Source organism: Carcharhinus amblyrhynchos, chromosome 6 (genome assembly GCF_965287045.1).
Source record: "Carcharhinus amblyrhynchos chromosome 6, sCarAmb.v2.hapA, whole genome shotgun sequence".
Classification (NCBI taxonomy): Eukaryota; Metazoa; Chordata; class Chondrichthyes; order Carcharhiniformes; family Carcharhinidae; genus Carcharhinus; species Carcharhinus amblyrhynchos.
The window spans coordinates 80,560,310-80,575,270 of record NC_137329.1 but is presented as its reverse complement, the minus strand read 5'-3'; the positions used below and the strand labels follow the sequence as shown (position 1 = coordinate 80,575,270).

Below are 14,961 nucleotides of genomic sequence, written 5' to 3'. Positions count from 1 at the left end.
AAAACAAAACAGCATGAAAGCAGCACACAGGTGCTGGTGAAGGAAGGTTGTGATAGCTGTGTTAAAACCTAGATTGGCTCCACTTTGAATTGCTTTATGTCAGAAATACAGTGAAACCAAGAGAATCTCTGATGTAGAGAAAGCATTTTTGTCAATAACCTAAAATAACTTCAAAGGCAGAATCAGCACAAAAATGTTGTTGCACAGAGCTAAGTGGCACAAGTGGGGTTTTCCTTTCTCCCTTCAGTTGAAATTCAGTCTTGAGTCAGAGAATTTGATTCTCCTGTTTGTCAGTTGTAAGCTGTGACTGAATTCAGATTAAAACATCTCAATCCTGAATGGGCATGAGCCAGTATATAGTGTCAAACCCTCAAGCATAGATCATCTCACTGCAAGAAGAGGCAAGGATAATTGTTCCAAAGGCTTTGAAGGTCTATTTGTGAGATCAGAGTCAAAGGCAAACCGTTGGGACAGAATAATGCGAATTTTTTTTACTGATTCGGCCTTGTGGAATACTTGGTCCAGAAATAGTGGAGATGATATCAATCTCCATTGCTTGAACCAGCAACTTGTCAGAGATAGCACAGATAGCAAAGTGAAAAAAAAATCACACTCCATGTACGCTAAACGTGGTCCATTTCTGCGCAATTGGGTGTAATATGGGTGGACAAAGGATATTCCTCATCAATGAATCCTAGATTTCTTCAGTGCACAAGGAGGCAATTTGGCCCATCGAGTCTGTACCGACCACAATCCCACCCAAGCTCTATTCCTGTAACCTCATATTTACCTCTGATGCTAGGGTTAATTTAGTTTGGCCAATCAACCTAACCCACGCACCTTTGGACTGTGGAAGGAAACCAGAGGACCCAGAGGAAACCTATGTAGTTGAGGGGAGAACGTGCAAACTCCATACAGAAAGTGTGGAGTTTCCTGAGGCCGGAATTGAACCCAGATCCCTGTATGTTTCTAGTGCAGTTATGGGTCATTGATCATTAATTGATTTGCAATTCTCCAACATCGATCACAGTGAATTATCATAGAATCTCTACAGTGCAGAAAGTTCATTTGGCTCATCGAGTCCACCTAGGCTGCACATCTTGGGACACTAAAGGGCAATTTAGCATGGTCAATCCACCTAACCTGCACATCTTTGGACAATTAGGGACAACTGGGTCTTGTTTTTTTTAAATTTCATCCAGCACAACTCGACAAGCTACAATGTGACAAAGCAACTTTACATCCTTTCCCTCAACCTCAGGCAGATGCTTACGTAACACTGCAAATGGCCTGGCTCCTCACCTTACCATGCTGATGATCCTACTTCAGGAGTGAATCAAATTAGGGACAGGCATGGAGCGAGTGAGTGGAATCTCTCTCTTGTCGAAACTCCACCTCCATGTGATCAGAAAAAGATCAGGCCTGGGCTCTCCAAGCTGCTAAAGCATTGCACTTCCCATCGTTGGTGACAATGGCCAAAGAAACAGCAGGAAAATCATTGCACTAGCCCTCAGCCTAAAGAACACCTTTGACTTCACCACTGCAGTGCCATCCTTGTCCTTGCTGTCAGTGAATTCCATGGCAGCTTTCGGTGGACTACAGATTGAGACAGACTGTGTTTGTATCATTCATTCTACTGATTACAAGGTCTAGTCCAGGTATATCCCGACGTGCTGTTATGATGATATATATATATCGGTATATATTTAGGTATACATATATATATATATATAGGCACCAATCACTCATAAAGGATTGAGAAAACATGTTGAGGGGTTCATTTACTTTGTATACAGGAGAATAGCAGGAGAGTTGTTATGCTGGGATTTCTGGAAGTGGCCGAGATGGATCATCCACTTGGCACTTTTGGCTGAAGATTGTAGCTAATGCTTCAGCTTTATCTTTTGCACAGATGTGCTAGGCTACTCCAACATTGAGAATGAGTTATTTAAATGTCCACCACCATTCATGTCTGGATGTGGCAGAACTGTAGTGCTTGGATCTGATCCATTGGTTATGGATCACTTAGCTCTGTCTATTACTTGCTGGTTATGCTGTTTGGCACACAGGGAGTCCTGTTCCGTAGCTCCATTAACATCTTATTTTTAGGTATGCTTGTAATTTCTCCTGGCATGGCCTCCTGTACTCTGCATTAAACCAAGGTTGATTCCCCTGGCTTGGTGGTAATAGTAGAGTGGGGGATATGCCTGGTTACAGTTTGTAGTTGAGTACAATTCTGCTGCTGCTGATGGCCCACGACGCCTCATGTGTGCCAATTTTTGAGTTGCTTGATCTGTTTGAAGACTATTCCATTTAGCACAGTGGTAGTGCCACACAACATGGCATGGTGGTGTGCTTGTTAGCACTACTGCCTCACAGCACCATGGATCCGGGTTCAATTCCAGCCTTGGGCGTCAGTCAATATGGACTTTGCACGTTCTCCCCACGTCTGTGTGGGTTTCCTCCAGGTGTTCCGGTTTCCTACCACACCCAAAAATGTGTGTGTTAGGTTGATTGGCCGTGGTAAATTACTCCTTAGTGTCAGGAATGCTAGCAGAGTAAATATGCAGGGTCACGGGATAGGGCTTGGGTGGGACTGTTGTCAGTGCAGACTTGATGGGCTGAATGGACTCCTTCTGCACTGTAGAAAATCTATGATTCTATGAACACAATGGAGTGTATTCTCAATGCGAATACAGGACTCTGTCTCCACAAGGACTGTGCAGTGGTCACTCCTACATTTCAAGTTGAAAGGTCCTTCAGGTTATTGGTAACATTTACCAATCAATAAAGAACAAATCATTGGAGCTTATTCCTGTGAAGACAAAAAGGGAGTGGCGTAATACAAAAACTAAAGTGGAAAAGGGAAGACGCTGTTCTTATCAACAAGTTGCAATTTGCATTATGAGAATGCGTGAGGGAAAGGTGGATGAGGCAAAAGGTTAAAAAAAATCTTTAAATCATTAGAATATTATTAGAATAATAGAATAGGCAGCAAGGTGGCATAGTGGTTAGCACTGCTGTTTCACAGGGCCAGGCACCCAGGTTTGATTCCTGGCTTACGTAAATGAGTGTAGTCTCCAGTTCTTCTCATGTCTGTGTGGGTTTCCTCCAGGTGCTCCAGTTTTCTCCCGCAGTCCGAAAGACATGCTGGTTACACGCATTGACCATGCTAAATTCTTTCTGTGTACCCCTCTGGCGCCAAAGTGTGGCGATTAGGGAATTTTCACAGTAACTTCATTGCAGTGTTAATGTAAGCCTACTTGTGACACTAATAAATAAACTTTAAACGTGTCTAAAAATCAAATGTCAGAATGAGCCACAGTTAAAAACTTGTGAGATTATGTGAGAAAGTAACCTTTGCACTAATGCTTTCAAAGTCTCCTGAATCTGTAACAAAATTATGTGGTGAATTATCTGGAATTAATAAAGTATTCTATAAACACAGGATGGAAATTTATGTGGTTCCATTAACATCAGTTTAAACCATAAAATTCAGCTCACTAACTGTTCTGCTCAAGAAACAATAAACGCTCTTATCACACATTTATGCCGAATTGGTAGAAAATTGGTCGGTGAAGCTGTTAGAAGGTGCAAGGACCGAGTATAAATCTTGGCGGTGTGTTTGTGAAGGGGAATCAATATTCAATCAGACTGCTGATGTGTCAGCTGGGAAAAGCTCGGAGTTTAAAAGGTCAAACTCCCTCGGAAAGCTGGTGTTCTAACTGGTGATGTGAGTAGCTCAGCATCCCATAGACAGATTGGCAACATTACACAGCAGGAGAGAGATGGAGTTCAGACAATTGGCAGCAAGAGGAGTGTTACCTGGAGCAAAGTCTATTTTCTCTCTCAGGCAGTTGAAGTTGAAACCCATTACAACGTATCTTCCTTACACAATGTATTTTCTTTACACAAGCACAAGTTAGCATAAAATATTTTATAAAATTCATTCATGGGCTGTGGGTGTTGCTGGTTGGACTAGCATTTATTGCCCATCCATAACTGTCCTTAAACCGAGTGGCCTGCTAGGCTATTTCAGATAGCAGTTAAGTGTCAAACACATCACTGTGGATCCAGTGTCACATGTAGGCCAGACCATGCAAGGATGACAGATTTCCTTCCCTACAACAATTGGCGATGGTTTCATGGTCGTCATTGAACTTTTAATTTCAGATTTTTAAAAATTGAATTCAAATTCCACCATTTGTTGTGGTGGAATTCAAAATGATGTGGAGATGCCAGCATTGGACTGGGGTAAACACAGTAAGAAGTCTCACAACACCAGCGCTGCTCCAAAAGCTAGTGGATTTTGCTACCCAATAAACCTGTTGGACTTTAACCTACTGTTGTGAGACTTCTTACTGTGGAATTCAAAGCCAGATCCCCAGAGCGTTACTCTGGGTCTTTGGATTGAAAATAATGAAAATACCACCACACTACCGCAGAGTCAATTAGAAAAAAGATAAGAAAGGAAGATAAGAAAGAAAAGATTAGAAAAAAGGACAAGCAAAGAAAATATTGTACCTGGTGGCAGCTGCTGAGAATGTCCTAACATGCCTTCTCAAAACTTGCAGTCATAATAGTTACAGAGGGTGAACATAGCTACCATTTTGATTGAAACAACACCAACATATGAAAACTACAATACAGTATTTTATGTAACTTTGGCCTCATCTTTAAAGCTAATGTAAGTCATTGAGGCAATGGTTATTCGATGTTATATGCAGTGGTTATTTCACAGAACATCAATTGTGTCTTATAAGCACACTCGATTATGACTCATAGCTATTGATTTGAATTTAAGAAATGACCACCAATTCACTGGAGTAAAACATCTATCACCAGCAACAGACTTTAAAATTGATCAACTAGACAGTAATCCCATATTCATAGGAAGTTAGATGCTCAATTTTTTTTAACAATTCCATTATTGTGCGCAGAAAACATCAATTCCACACCTAACATCATCGATAGTTATTTTGTTATTAATTCTTTGAAGCTTTCTGAATGGGCGCTGAAAACATCCAACAAAAGTGAAAGAGTTCTGAGTCTTGGAAATGACTGTGATTCTTGGAGAAAAGAAGTGCTGGTGCAGTAATGTTGAAGAAAACACCAAGTAGACTAACATCTCTGAAAGGGCATTCATTTATTTCATTCAAAGTCCATTTTCTTTGTTTGCTATTCTGTAGCTTTACGCAGCAATTCAGGATACAAGAGCACCCTAATTTTCATTCTGACTTGGAGTTGGAAACAAGTAAAGCAAAAACAAACAAAATAAAAAGGAAATCAAAGTTGCAGGAAAGCACAGAAATTTAATGGATATTGAGGCATAAGGGGCACAAGGTTGGTGCTTCCAAACCGGGACACTTGAAGCCCGCTCAAAATTGTGTCTCAGGCCTCAATTACGTTATTTTGGAAAACAAGCATGATGGGGTCCACTTCCTCCCACATCTCAAGAAGTGAGGAGAAAACGAAAGAGATAAACTAGTACTTAAAAGAGAGGTTGAGATACATGGAATCATGCAAACTATACTATTGTGAACCCTTGCTCCAATGTGTATTAGAACATTTCCATTTCTCTTGGTGTATTCTCACTTATGTGAAAGCAATGAAACACAAGGCAAATATAAGCATCAACTGGGAACTTCCTGATAATCGTTCATGCACTGCACGTACATCATTCTTATTTATAAATAATACTGTTAACGTAATTTGTCCAAAGAGTTATAAGCAATACAAATTTGTCTTCTGATTAAACATCATTACCTACAGCCACATTTAAATCAAGGTTGGAATCATTTATCATCTCATATATTTTTGACAAGTGGAAGGTACCACTCAATTATGTTTATTTGTTAAACACAAAACTGGATCTCAATGAAAATGAACTGTCATATAGATTACATGGTATTCTGAGCAATCCAGAGCAGGAACAGCATTTCATCATTGTTCTGTCAATCAGTATTGCTAAAAGGAAGTAAAGAAATAGCTGGAGGGCGAAAAGGGGGCATGAAGACAATTATCCTACAGCATCTCATTTTTTGGCATTCTTAGCAATGGTACAAATGTGGCTAAACAGGTTCTCACAGTGGGATTTGATGCTACAGATTAGCTAGAATGTTACTGTGTATATGAATGAAGTTATATGAGCTTAGAACATAAAATCTTTCATCACTTTACACTGATTAGTGTCCGGAGAGCAAACAGATTGGCTATGTTAGTGAAATACTTGATATGACAGTACAGCGAGAAATATTTTGATTTGGCCATTTTTCAGAGCAGTACAAAGTGGAGTGCTGCATTGCCAAAAGTGCCATCTTTTGGATGAGAAGTTAAACCAGGGCCAAGTACAGAGTTCAATTTCTCAGAAAGATCCCCTGGGGTCAATTCTGCAGCTGCATTCGTAGCCAGCAAGAATGACAACGGGGGTGCAAAATTTTGCGAGTCGGTAAACGAGTTTCTCACCAAAGAGATCGTGGACAGACTTTTCCTATCTCACCCGCCATGGGAATTGTAGCAGGACCACGCAAAGGTCCGTTGACCTCAGGATTTTCCGAACTTGGGGAGACAGCGGCCAGAAAATCCCGCCATTCGTTTCCTGATCTTCCCCCACCTCGCAGGTGATGTCGCAAGGTTCCCGCCCTTTCGGAACCTCATTCAAATACATTTTAACGCACTTAAATCTGTTTAAACATCCTCCCTCCACATTATCCCTTGTCACAGAATGTTGAAACCTTGCTGACGTAACATCATATTGGTGAGATTCAAACAGGTTTGTGAAGATGAAAAACAATTACGGTCATGCTGCCGGGGGCGCCAAGGTAAGTACAGCCCTCAGAGGGAGAGGGCTATGCCCAGACAGGGGAGAGTGCCCCGAGACTGTAATGGTTGGCGGGGAGCTTTTTTTGGTCAAAGTGTCAGAAGATTGGGTTTGGAACTCATCTTTGCATTTGGAAAGATCCGCACCTCTTTTCAGTCAAAGCCTGACACTCTAACAAATTGTGGCAAAGCTCCACCCAGCGTGCACCACGAGACAATTGTAACAACCCTGACTAAGCAAAAAAGCAAACAAATCGCTAAACAATGTAAAATTGAATGCAAGGGCGGAACTGAATACATTGATAACGCTGCAGTACGTTTATCCTGGCTTTTTAACGTAGCTACTGTGTTTGTAACTGGTTTCTAGGTCTCCTGACCAATCAGAGTGAGCAGGTGTGCCCCTCTCAGCTTGACTATTTAAAGGGACCCTGTGAATGGAAAGATGCTGGAGCTTTATTGGCCTTGCTTCTGAATACAACACTGCAAGAAGTTTCATGACCTGATAGTCAGGAAGGATGTCACATTCAGTGACAATCCCCCTCACTTTACCTTCTCAAGTCTACCCTAGAGGTCACCAGCATAACCTGCAGGCTCACATCTCCCCCTCTGCCTAGGCAATGCCACACATCCCCATTTGACCAGCTACCACTCATTCTACCTTATCATTTGCATTGTCATTCCATGTCCTGTCATGGAACCATATAATTCTACAGTGCAGAAGGAGGCCATTCGGCCCATTGACTCTGCATTGATCACAATCCCACCCAGGCCCTATGCCCACAAGCCCATGCATTTACCCTGGCTAGTCCCCCTGACACTAAGGGGCAATTTAGCATAGCCAAATCCACCTAACCCACACATAATATGGAGGGATATGGGGGTAGGGCCTGGGTGGCTTTGTGTTTGATGCAGACTCGATGGACTGAAGGGCCTCTTTCTGCACTGTAGTGTTCTATGATATTTGGACTGTGGGAGGAAAGCAGAGCACCCAGAGGAATCCCATGCAACATGGGGACAATGTGCAAACTCTACACAGACACTGACCCAAGCTGGGAATCGAACCCGGGTCTCTGGCGCTGTGAGGCAGCAACGCTAACCACTGCCACCGTGCTGCTTCACTCTACAGCTCACACTCTTAAGTTTGGTCTTTCTCTCATGGCGGGAGAAGATAGCACAGTAAGAAGTCTCACAACATCAGGTTAAAGTCCAACAGGTTTATTTGATAGTAAACACCACAAGCTTTCGGAACGCTGTTCCTTCATCAGCGTCAAGAATTAAAATTCTACAAGATGTAGGAAGAGCAGAAGGCCATTCAGCTCATCGTACCTTCTCGCCATTCAATGAGATCACGATTGATGTGATGTGATAATCCTCAACTCCATTTTCTTGTCTTATCCCCATAACCCTTGATTCATAAGAACATAAGAAATAGGAGCAGGAGTAGGCCATCTAGCCCTTCGAGCCTGCCCTGCCATTCAATAAGATCATGGCTGATCTGTCGTGGCTCAGTTCCACATTCCCGCCCTCTCCCCATAACCCTCAATCCCCTCGCTTATCAAAAACCCATCAACCCGCGTCTTAAAAATATTTAGCGAGGTAGCCTCCACCACTTCGGGCAGAGAATTCCAGAGATTCACCACCCTTTGAGTGAAGAAGTTCCTCCTCAACTCCGTTCTAAACTGCCCCCCCTTTATCTTGAGGCTGTGCCCCCTAGTCCTACTATCCTTTCTGAGCAGGAAGAGTCTCTCCACCTCTATCCTATCCATCCCATTCATCATCTTATACGTCTCAATGAGATCTCCCCTCATTCTTCTAAACTCTAGCAAGTACAAGCCTAGTTTATTCAGCCTCTCCTCATAGCTCAACCCCCTCAACTCCGGCATCAGCCTAGTAAACCTCCTCTGCACTCCCTCCAAGGCCAAAATATCCTTGCGTAAGTATGGCGCCCAAAACTGCACACAGTACTCCAGCTGCGGCCTCACCAATGCCCTATACAGCCGCAGCAAGACCTCCCTACTTTTATATTCAATCCCCCTTGCTATGAAGGCCAGCATCCCATTAGCCTTCCTGACCACCTGCTGCACCTGCAAGCTGGGTTTTTGCGACTCATGCACAAGGACCCCGAGGTCCCTCTGCACCGTCGCCTGCTGCAATTTTTCGCCACGTAAGTAATAATCCTTCCTACCATTATTCCTACCAAAGTGGACCACCTCGCACTTGCCAACATTAAATTCCATTTGCCAGTTCCTGGCCCATTCGCCCAGCCTATCTAGATCCTTCTGTACCTTTACTGATTTACTGATTCCTTTACTGATTAAAAATCTGTCAACCTTAGCGTTGAACATATTTGATGACTAAGCCTCTACAGCCCTCTGCAGTAAAGAATTGCACAAGTTCACTAACCTCAACAAGAAATTCCTCCTCATCTCTATCTTAAATGGGCAAACCCTTACTCTGAGGTTATGGCCTCTGATCCTAGACTCTCCCATAAGGGGAAACAACCTCTCAGCATCTACCCTGTCAAGCCCCTTGAGAATCCTATTGGTCTATAAGGTCACCTCTCATTTTTCTAAACTCCAATATGCACAGGCCCAACCTTCTCAACCTTTCCTCATAAGAAAATCCCTCCATATTAACTTAGTGCACCTTCGCTTGTGGAAATTAAGTTGTAATTCCAGCTATGGCCAAATACTTAATTCACTTTGTTCTGCAAGATTAAGGGTGCTCACTTCAAATAAAGCAATAAACATAATGAAACTATAGTTAAAAGCAGAAATGCAGAAGCTGGTATGGAAAAAACTAAGTTACAACCATTGTGGAAATTAAGTTATGATAAACAACTCTGTCAGTAATGGAAAATGATTATTAACCAAACAAGGTCTTCAGTATGGCCTTCAGTAAGGCCAGCGCTTATGCACTCAGGATAACTGAGTAATCTAAAACCTTGTTCCATAAATACTGCATTCCAGGCTAGGACACAGGATGAGTTTCCATGACAATGACCAAATAGCAAGATATGGGGACATATTATGCTAATGAAGAGTTGGCAGGAGACGGTTTTCTACTGATAAGAAAGGGAAAAGGTTATGCTATGGTTGGTGGATATGTATGCAAATGGAGGATGAGAAAGTTGCTCATTTCTCATTTGTTGTAATGAACTATAACATTGCATTTTCTGTATGAATCAGCAGAACACCCTGCAATGTTGCATTGCATTCTCATTTGTGCACAAGTTATCCAAGCTTGGAATTTGAGTACTCTGGGTTTAGGTGTTGTCTGTACCCAAGTCGATTGCAGTTTAAGTGTTATCTGTACCCAAAGTCGACAACACTCTAGACTGCCTCCAATGTGAGTATATCCTTTCTTAGATAAGGTGGCCAAAACTGTTCACATTCTCTCCCAAGATGCATGGAGGAAAATGCCATCAGAAATTGACTCCTCAGTTGCTTCTTAAAGTAGTAACAGGCTTAAAGAAAAGTGCTGGGAAAACTGGAGGAGATACTGGCACTGTATAGACTAAAGCAATCACTTACTCATTGTGGAAGCTCATAACTATGTACAAAAGGATCATTCCTGCAGGCAAGGTGATGCTGTTATAAGTACACTATTGCATGATTCGAATGTTTTAGAAAGCCAGATTGAAAGAGTATTGCAGACAGTGAAGAGAGAACATTTGCTCTATAGAATAATATGGACATGTTACTTTCTACTATACATCTTAACACAGTAACACAGAGATGAATCAGATTACAGTGCTGGATCATATTCTCTGACGAAATGAGATTTGAAAACTTAAATTGAAAAGCAACAGAAATGTGGGGCTTGATGTCATGTCAGAAATCATCAGCAACTGCTTTGGAGCTGCATGGAGCTGTTTTTAACCACACAAAAGTTGAAAATGACTTTTTTTCCTCCAAATTCCTAGTTAATACAAGATCAAACAGGTTGTACACAGGATAGTGATTAGTGTTGTATCTTTCTCAATGGCTGCAGTTAAGCAGAAACTCCCACAAAATCAGGAAAACTGGGAAAATTATCAATGATACCTCAGAGCAATACCCAATAATAAGACTTACATATATTGCTATGTGGATATTAGTATATCAATGCTTGATGCTTACATCTATTTGAAATTTATCTGACCCTCCTTCTGATGGAAACAAAAATCCAATTCTCAGCCTACAAAGCAATGGTCAGTTTAATCAGTCAGTGCATTTTCACCTCGGAGTCTGAAGGTTGCACATTCCAGCTTCACTCCAGAGACAGCAGGCACAGGCTCATATAGCACTTCAGTGCAGTAATGTGGGAGTGTTATATTACTGATGGCAATGGTGCCTAAATTGGATAGCTCCCAAATACAGGTGCTAGGATCAAGCTCTGTGACTAACCCATGCCACTTCCATATAATGCAGGCAACAGAATGTCTGTGCTACCTGATTATTATCATAATTTCTCCATTCAGTCAACACTGAAAGTGTTGCTTATTGGCTGCACACATTAGCAGGGAATCCAAAACTAAATTTTGCCAGTGCAACTTAAAGCTAACATGCTCCTCTGAAAAGGGACATGTGCTATGGCTAGAGCAAGCTCTGGGATTCTTTTGTAAGCTGAATATGACATAGAGAAGAAAGAATAGTTGAATCTTGAACGAGAGAACACCATGCTTTTCAGACACTGAAGTGGGGGCCTTGGTGTAGGCAATGGAAAGGTCAAGAGATTGTCTATATTTGCAGGAGACCAGGAGGCTGCCCAGATGCATATTCGAATGTGGTAGGTGTAGAGGTCAATGCTCCAACAACCTGGAGGCCGTGCCTCAAGAAGTTTAATAAGCTAACACACATGGTCAAGGTTAGTAAATGTATTTTCAAATCTCCTGCAAATATAGACTATCTCTTGACCTTTCTGACTGGTCTTCCGTAAACTTGTGTCCCAACTTCCATAAATTGTGTCCCAACTCACAAATCCTGTTCACTTATCACCTCTGTGCTCAGTAGTGTACATTGGCAAAACTTTGGTTTTAACGCTTATATCTTTGCTGCCAAGTCTTTTCATGAACCGAACCCTCTCTCTCTATATAATCTCCTACATCTACACAAATCTTTGAGATATATGCCTCCTCCAATTCTGACCTCTTTAGTATCCCTGATTTCAGCTGCTCCATTATAGATGGCCATGTCTTCAGCTTCCCTAAGCTTTGGAATTTCTTCTCTAAATCTCTTCCACTCTTTCCTCCTTTGACCAAGCTATTGCCCAACTGCCCTACTATCTGCTTTTGTGCCTTGGTGTGTGACATCGATCTGTATGATTCATTGCCCATGATCACAGATCAGCTGGACTTTGAGAGATGGAAGTCCCTTTCTGTCCAAGTAGAGGGCAGAATTATCTGCAGCACCTGCAAAGCAATCTGCACCATGGGGAAGCAACAACCTTTGCAAACTCTTATGTTTGATTGTCTCTGACACAAGGGATTAAAATGAACTAATCTCTCTTTGAACAGAGATCCTCAGTGATCTCCCTAACGCAATAATGAACAGAAAACTGAAAGCGAAAACTTGTCTTTTAGAACATAGAACATAGAACATTACAGCGCAGAACAGGCCCTTCGGCCCACGATGTTGCGCCGACCAGTTACAGAAACAATGGCCCACTAGCCTATACCAATCCCTTTTCGTCCATAAACCTATCCAGAGATCTCTTAAACGCCCCCAAACTAGACGCATTTACAACTGCAGCAGGCAGGGCATTCCAATCCCTCACCACCCGCTGGGTAAAGAACCTACCCCTGACATCCGTCCTGTAGCTACCCCCCCTTAATTTAAAGCCATGCCCCCTCGTGCTAGCTTTCTCCATCCGAGGAAAAAGGCTATCACTATCCACCCTATCTAAACCTCTAATCATCTTATATGTTTCAATAAGATCCCCTCTTAGCCGCCTTCTTTCCAACGAAAACAACCCTAAATCCCTCAGTCTCTATTTAAAAAGCATTTAAATAGTTACATGGGTAGCATGGGTATAGAAGGATATGGGGCAAATGCAAGCAATTGGGACTAGATTAGGGGTTAAAAAAAGAGATGGCATGAACAAGTTGGGCTGAACCTCTATGAATCTATTTTGGTCCTATCTCCAGCAGTGGCCTGGAAAGAACCCAGTCACAGTTATTGGCATTGTAGTTGATGCACCCCTTTGAGGTGGGATGCAGTGACAATTTCCTTAGTGAATGATTAATGTAAGGTTCGAGTTGGAGAATTGTTCCCTGACTAACTTGGGAAGATATGACTACCTTCTGAATGTCCTTTCCCTCTTTTCTAGCAGTTTGACTTGCACTGCATAGCCCCTGTTCATTCATGCAGTAATGCTTGATTCCATAAGGAAGTGCTATTGTATACCCATATCTAGGGGTTAGGCCACATATAAAGTACTGTGTGCAGTTCTGGTTGCCACACTATTGGAAGGATGTGATTGTACGAGAAAGGATGCAGAGGAGATTCACCAGGATGTTGCCTGGGCTGAAGCGTTTCAGCTATGAAGAGAGACTGCTTAGGTTGGGGTTGTTTTCCCTTAGAGCAGCAATGATCGAGGGGGACCTGACTGAGGTGTACGAAATTATGAGGGACACAGATAGAGTAGATAGGAAGAAACTTTTCCCCTTCATGGAGGGATCAATAACCCGGGGACATCTATTTAAGGTAAGGAGTAGGAGATTTAAAGAGGATTTGAGGAAAAAAAATGTTTTCATCCAGAGGGTGGTGGGAATCTGGTTCTCACTGCCTAAAAGGGTGGTAGAAATAGGAACACTCACAACATTTAAGAAGCATTTAGATGAGCACTCGAAACATGAAGGCTACGGACCAAGTGCTAGAAAATTCAATTAGAATGAATAAGTAAGTGCTTGATGACCAGTATAGACATTATGGGCTGAAGGGCCTCTTCATGTGTTCTAAAACGCCATGAGCCCTATTTTACCATTTTGATTCTAGGTGCTGGGTGGACACAAAACTGGGAGTGTTTCAGATCTGACTTTTAGACCCATTCTTAGACACCCCCACGTGCACACTGCCTGCGAAAATATCAGCAATTCTGAATTGCGCTGCAGAAGCCAGTCGATGGGGCTTAACGTGCCCGGAATCCTGCAGCCTCCAATTGGCGCCTCCAACTGCGCATGCGCAGAAACAAAATGATAGAATACTCCCCTGCCACATTGATCCCGGGCTGGATAATGCCTCCCTAGACCCCGTAGAATTACCCCATTCCCACAACATTACTGACCCCGTTATCCTTCCACCACCTCCGCCACTCAGACTGATCATGGGCCCCGCCTCTCTTTCCCCTCCCACCAATCTCAGGCAGAGTGGCAGCAGACCCCCCTTCCCACCCACCGATCTCAGGCAGAGTGGTAGCAGACTGCCCCCCGCCACGCGCCCCCCCCCCAATCTTTCCACCTCTCCACCTCACTGAGGCTCAGGCAGATTGGCAGTGGAGTCCTCCTTCCCCCTCACTGATCTCAAGCAGAGAGCCATCGGACCCACCTCCCCCATCCCCACCGATCTCAAGCCGTGAGCCATCGGATGCTCGGCACTTACCTCCTCACTAGCTGGAGCACCTGAGTCAGACTTTTGTGGAGCATTTCTGCTTTGCGCCATTTCTGGATGGGTGAACGAGGTGGTAAAGGGGGAAGTGCTGGTAAGGTTGGGCGTGCAACCTATTAAGTCAATTTAAATGCATGCAAATGCATTTAAATGGCTGTCCGCCAGTTTTGGGCATGGTACTGATCGTGGCCACTTTTGGGCCTTGATAAAGGGGGAATGGTGCAGAGGCGGACACAGATTGCTCTATTCGCCTCATGCCCAACTTTACCAAGTTTTCGCACCTGAAAATGGATGGAACTTGACGGTAAAATCAGGCCCTATGACTCTAAGTGTCACTTGCAAAAACCTTTAAATTCAGCAAATCCTTCGTGATGTGCCACACCATTCCTCATAGACATTTGAAACTTGAAAGGAATATGCAAATCACCACAAACATGGAGAATTGCATCAGCCAGAAGATAGCAACTGCCAACTAACCAGTAAGAAGTGGATAATCCTTTTAAGTAGCACCAGGGGTGTTCATCCTTCACACCGCTTAATGTGTGTTTAGCTGTGT

General features: G+C 43.0%; 1 protein-coding gene across 1 annotated transcript in view; it reads right to left on the bottom strand.

Moving 5' to 3' along the window:
• grm8a (glutamate receptor, metabotropic 8a) overlaps nt 1-14,961 on the bottom strand; it is a 389,882-nt gene that overhangs the window by 81,842 nt on the left and 293,079 nt on the right. The gene's annotated exons all lie outside the window — the stretch shown is intronic.